Genomic DNA, 6000 nt, shown 5'->3' on the forward strand with positions numbered 1-6000 from the left:
TTGTGAGTGTATACAAATAATGAGACACTTAACAGTTTATAATGATGTATAACACTTATCTGTATGACAAAAATCATCAGAGTCTCTTTCGCACTGATAAGAAAAAAAGCTATTTTTGACATGCCGGTGCGAAAGTCATCCCGTGGGGTTTAAAGGAACAGTGGTTGCACTCCCCTGACGGGGCAGAATGTAAACAGCTGATACTTATATTTAACAACAATTTCGCCATTTTGGAGCTTTCCAATCAGTAGATCAGCTCGGTTTAATGCAAGAACAGAACAAAACCTTCTATCAGAGAATACCTTCTATTCTAATCCTTAACCCAAATGAAGGTTATCTTGTTCAGAAACTGCTGAAGCCAGAATGAGTTTTGATGAAGCCACTTGAAGCTGTTTATATTGTCATCTAAAAGCTACACTAAGGGTGTCAAAATTAATTTAAGGATGAAATGTCAGCTTATTACATAGAAACATATGTGAAATTCACTTTTTACATGAAATATTTGTTTTCGTATCTGTCCATGTCATTGTTTCCTGAGCAACATGAACAAACTTTAAAGGTTCCTTTGACACCCCTTGATCTAAGCAGAGACATGTGAATTCACTGTGTATTATTTTGAGATAACTTGACAGTAGCTCATGCTTTCGAAATAATCTGTTTTAGTTCAACACAGGTGAAAAAGACGTCCAAGTAAGCGTATTAAAAATGCATTACACAGTCCTTCCAGAAAAACGCGGTGTTTTTTTGTGATTGTTGCGGGCAAAAATCCTTGATTACGCGGCCCGTTTTCTTTAAAAATGTGATGGAATATGCGGGATATTTATGCAATTTTATGCGATGAAATTGCGGGAACTTGCAAAAACTGCGGTTTGATGAAAAAGAGAAAAAAAGTGATTCCCCCAACACCCTGTTCTCACTAGGCTACTACCTTAATGTAAAGAGTCATTTCTTATTACTTTCTATGATGTAGCAAGCATACTACATCATAGAAAGTGCTGGGAATATTTAATTTCTCATCTTGTTTTATTTTTATTAAATTTTCAAAATCACAGAGTGTGATATCAAGTTCTTGACATTTCTTTTACACATTTTCTGATAAGTATAACATCTGAGAAGTAGCCTAAAACATGAAACAATAATTTGAAAAAAAAAAAAAAGGAAAAAAAAAGATAGAGGGCTTCACAGACATATTAAATTCCTTTAGCAGAGATACAGATCTTTTGGGCTTTTCGATTTTTTTTTTTAATTTTAAAGACTCAAAATACATTTTAAAGGCTGTTTTGAAATGAGCAAAGTTGGGTTTTGAGTTACTCCACTTAGTTTGATGAATATGAAATTTTCCTAATAATAGAAAAAATCGATATTTTTCTTATAGGAAAGTCAAAATCATTTGTATGAAGATGACAAATTTAAGACAAGGTTGCAATTCATTTTAAAACCTAGAAATTGAGACATCTCATTCCAAAAGATTGAAAAATAGGGACATTCAAACAATAAGTGCACAATAGACTCTCTTTCACAATTACAAAATCAGCAATGTTTTATTTCAGACTGTAACGAGTGTAAATAAGGTGTGGCCCCTTTAAGAGCTGCGCGCTGAACTGTCTGCAGTGTGTGCGCCTCAAACACCCCATGTGTGCGGGTAATTTCTGTTTGATGCTTATTCTTTTATCTGATTTTGTTTATTAAGTAACGATGTGATGGTAGAACGTGTGACAGACAGTTATACGAGTTCGATTTGTGAGATGTCAATCGCCTCCGTGAGTCTTTCTGGCCTCTGCAATAACTTCAGCTGTGAGCTATCCCGTCGCGTAATTGCGTCTCTTCATAACGTTCCCATGGAAACAGGAGGAAATGGCTGCTCTTGTATGAAGCAAACGCAACATTTTTCAACTTTCTGCGAAGATATATGTGACTTTTTTTGCAACGAAAATGCGAGGATTATGAAGTCATGCAAGCCCCGCATATTTTGCATGGAAATCGGCATTTTATGCGGCGAAAGTGCGGCTTATTCGAAAAAATGCGGCCCCCGCATAAATATGCGGACTTTGGCTGATTTTGCATTGAATTCAGCGATCGCATAATCGCGTTTTTCTGGAGGGACTGATTACATTATATTTGTATTGTACTAAATACATATTTCAATACATTTTTAATACACTTAATTGGACGTCTTTTTCAACAATCTTTGCCTTTATCTTGAGCCTGAGGATAGTCCTGCATTATCATTAGTGGTGCACTGCCATTATGTGCCTTTTTTTTTTTTTTTTTTTTTTTAGAAAACCACCCATTGTCTTTCTTTCCACAGGAAATTGATTAAGGTATGCTAGAGCTCAGAGGTAAACAGTGGGTATTCAGCATGAGCCTAATACAAATTAATCTCCTAGTTCAATGCAGACAAAGGAAAACATTAATTGAATAGAATGAACCCAGAGCCTAAAAGAACGCCTCGGTTGCGTCTCTAACCTCGGTTTCCTGAAGAGGGAACGAGACGTTGCGTCGAGGTGACGCTGTGGAAACGCTCTGTATGATTGCGTCATGAACCACTTGTGAAATCAGTCCAATGGTGTGTAGACGAATATCCCAGTGCCGCCACGTTCGCCTATAATGGCGTATAGGTGAACATCCCAGTGCAGCCACCTATACGTTAACCACTTCCCCCTGGAAATCAAGAGAGCCAGCCTCTCGAGACTGGTCTCTGGTATTACTCAAGCGACCAATTTGGTGCCATGAAGCGGCGCCCCATCAGGGAACAGCTGATTGCTCTGAGAGGGGGGGCGAGAATCCCAGCGCCACTACATTTCCAGGCGGACAATGAGATAATGGCTCGCCTGAGACTAGAACTCGCCGGAGACCATTGCGTACCAAAGCACACAAGATGATGGGGTTGGCAAAACGGCCCAGGAGGGCACCGAATGGAGCCAAATATCAACCAGACAAGTAAACATGGTCTGGATGAAAGGCTGAATACTATATAAACACAGACATCTAACTCCTCAAAGATCAGATAATTACATATTTGATTTTCTCAAAAATTAAAACAACAATAAATAGACAGAGAAAGTTTTACCACAGAGTGCTTGTTGAAGACAATGTTTGGTCTGGGTGCGTTTTATAGCTTCCTGCCATGACGTCACCTGGCTATACGCCATTGGGCTGATTTCACAAGTGCTACACAACGCAATCACGCAGAGCATTCCCACAGCACCATCTCGACGCAACGCGAGTTCTCTTGAAAGGGAATGTCAGATTTTTGCTAATTAAATTTTGAAGGAAGCTTGTCTGAACAGCCCTGTTCCTTGTGACCTTGCTTAATTCATCAACATCCACTTGGGCTTAAATGAACCATTTGTCTTTGAGACTGATAACCCTATGCTTTTCTTTTGAGCGTTTTAATGTTCTTATCTTCTAAAGGACACTCAAGAGCGAAAGTCTTGGACGTTCTGCTTTTGACAGAATAAAGCAAGAAAGGCTTGCGCTACAGGCAATAAAATGGCCCAAATTTGGTCCTATATATGTCCTAAAACAAGTATTTGGGTTAGAGTGATTAGAGGAGTGGAAGATTCACACAATGCCTTGCTGTATTCTTTATTTATAGTTTATCTCCATAACACAAAGCGAATTCAATGCAACAGCACTTTTGAGTGCAGTGTTTTACGTACAAAGATAACACACACACACACACACACACACACACACACACATATATATATATATATATATATATACTTATGAAGAAATTATAAATAAATATTGTAATAGTATATCAATGCTACTAAAATAACACTGAAAAGATCACAAAGGTCTTTTTTTAAAGACACTTTCAATTGAAGTCGTGAGTAAAGGTCATGATATGGATCTTTTTTTTACTTAGACAAACAAATTATCTTAGACAAACAAATCATAAACATCCCATTTTAATTTATCTATTTTTCTATCCTGCAAAAAGCAATAGTCTGCCAATAGCAATAGCCAAGGACTGAGTCCTTCGTTCGGAAAATATCCCATACACAGGAAAGGATGGATATGTGTAGCCTTCGCGCTCTTAAATCACCCACAATCCTATGCGCAGCTTTGCTATCTTGTTCAAAAAATAAAAAATGTCGACCGTTAGCGGAGTCGGAGTGATAACGGCAATATGCTTTCAAATGTAAGCAAGTATAATTTCAGTTTAGCCATTTATTTAATGTTTGTTAAACTATTTAACATATCGGCTCAAATTTGCTGAGGGGATTTAAAGCTGTTCCCTTTTACTGGTGATTAACTTTTTAATTTTTACTTCATAGCCTTTTTTGTTGGTCACATATTTTACAATTGCATGTGTTTTAACAGATCATGTTGCTAATATGGAGGTAGTTCTGTTAACTCCGGTAATATCATCGTTTTTGAATGAATAAACTCCTTTTTAAATCAATATTTTGTGTCAAATTATTGATTTATTTGGTAGGTAGCCATGTTATAAGTGGGAAAATGTATAGCGAGGCGGTTGTTACAGCGAATAGAGTTTGCGGGGTTGTATTCACTATAACAACCGCCTGGTTATACATTATCCCTTTATTTATTTATTTCTATGAGGACTGACAAGACAAAATAAGGACTGTCAAGTGTATTTAAACAGTGCAGTACACCAGCACAATGATTTTTGCAGCGCCGAAGCGGACCTTTCACTGATGTAATGACGCAATGACGTGCACTTGCTAGCCTGTTCCATTTACATGTTCTCCGAACGCTAAAGAGGACCCTTGCCTAGCCTCTGAAGGAAATGACTTGGAAGGACCCGTCCTGCCAAGGAAGTATCCTTGACATTGAGAAACACCTTGCGTCTGCACCATCCTGTCTGCGTCTCCTTCACTACACTTCCCATGATCCTCTCGTCTGCACACCTGAACTCACTCCCTCATCAGCCTCCCGTTCAGCGTCCTGTTTCATCTGTATCACCTGTTTGCACCTCGTTATGTTTGATTCCTCCTTGTATTTAGTTCTCCCTGTTTCAGTCAGTCTTTGTCGGTCGATGTTGAATGTTACCTTGTATTGCACCAGTTTACCTGTCTTCTGGTCTGTATTTGTAATTAAATATATTATCTTCGTGTGAATCTGGACTCCTCCTGTTCCTCAGCCTGCACCACAACGGTGACAATGTACTTATTGTTGGTCTTTTGCTGGTTGTACGGATGAAATATATAATGAAAGAGAAAATGCAGAGTGTTTAATTTCATGGACCTCTTCAGCTCTATATCTTGGGGCCAGTGATTGATGTGAGCAAGTTCTTGAGTTCCAGATATCATCAGAGAGTTGATAAATCTCTAAATATTTTTGGATAAATAAAATATTACATGGTTGCCCACGTAGGAGCTGCAATTGCATGATGTTTTCTATACTATACTGCAAGGTACCTTATACTATGAAAAAAAAAAATCTAGATTTTATGGAAAAAACTCTACATGTATGGCAAATATGGCAAACTATATCTAAAAAAACTATCCAACAATGCATAGTCTGTTTTTAAAGAGTACAAAGCTGCATTGCAGGTTGAAAGTTTCAGGTCTCTGGCCACACACCAGTTGATGCAAATTGCTTAAAAAGGGAAATTGTGAATAGAGATGAGAAAATCACACATATTCTTTAAGCTCATACTCCCCAAAAAAACACCCATCAACTTTCACAAACACGCTCATGGCATACAGCCATTTTAAAGTATTGGTTATATGCTATGTGATGAAAATGTGCATTTGCTATATGGAGTGTGTGAGAGAAACGTCTCGGTTACATATGGTAAGCCTCATTCCCTGAGGGAGGGAACGGAGACGTAGGTCATGACTGACCAATAGAAATCTCGCTAGAGGGGCCAATCTACTTTGATTCAAACTAAAACAAGCCAATGCACATTGGTGTGCAATCAGCTGATTTGCATCAGCTGTGCAGCCTTGCAGTGTGGGTATTTTTACTGAGCAGATGTTGCAATTGCACACTAGTTTTTTTTTGCTGAGGAGCCAAGCATAT

The sequence above is a fragment of the Pimephales promelas genome, chromosome 16, assembly GCF_988280905.1.
Source record: "Pimephales promelas chromosome 16, fPimPro1.hap1.1, whole genome shotgun sequence".
Taxonomy (NCBI): Eukaryota; Metazoa; Chordata; class Actinopteri; order Cypriniformes; family Leuciscidae; genus Pimephales; species Pimephales promelas.